Here is an 847-nt window from a genome sequence, read left to right as displayed (position 1 = left end):
TTCCTAGTAATTTTTGAAAATCATTTAATGTTTTTAATTTATCTAGCCTGATACTCATTTTTGTGACATGATGTCTTATTTTTCCTAAATAATTTAAAGGTTAATTATGTTGAATTTTATCTGGAAAATAAGCAAACCAAAGTTGGTTAATTGCTCAATGGTTAATTGTTAAAATTTGTTCTGTTAAATGTTTACTTTCAGCAGCTATTAAAATATCGTCCATATAATGAATAATATAAGCATTAGAAAACTCTTCCCTAGTTTTTTGTAAAGCTTTATCCACAAATTTTTGACACAATGTAGGAGAATTTTTCATGCCTTGTGGCAAGAACTTCCACTGATATCTCTTCCAGGACCTTTTCAAATTACATGAGGGCACATGAAATGCAAATCTTGTAAATCATTAGGATCCAATTTTATTGTTAAAAAATCCTAAAAATAAATGATTATTATATAATGTCCTTTAGGAACAGCCACAGGAAATGAAAGTCTTGGCTGAAGAGCCCCCATGTCATACATGGTTTTATTAATGGCTCTGAGGTCTTGTAACAACCTCCATTACACAGATTTCTTTTTAATTACAAAAATTGGAGTATTCCAAGGGCTATTGGATTCCTCTAAATATCCTTTCTGTATTTGCTCATTTACCAATTGTCCTACAGCCTGTATCTTCTCTTGAGTTAGTGACACTGATCAACCAACACAAGTTGATCATTTTTCCATGATATTGCATCAGCAAACTTCTCATCAGCGGCCCCTATGAAAAATTTTGTACAGTAATGGAATCTGCAGTAACGAATTTTAGTTCAATGTTTTGCAAAATGTCTCTGCCCCATAATGTAAGGGC

This window comes from Dipodomys spectabilis, unplaced genomic scaffold (genome assembly GCF_019054845.1).
Source record: "Dipodomys spectabilis isolate Male_0828 unplaced genomic scaffold, ASM1905484v1 ptg000421l, whole genome shotgun sequence".
NCBI lineage: Eukaryota > Metazoa > Chordata > Mammalia > Rodentia > Heteromyidae > Dipodomys > Dipodomys spectabilis.
This window is presented reverse-complemented; position numbering follows the sequence as displayed.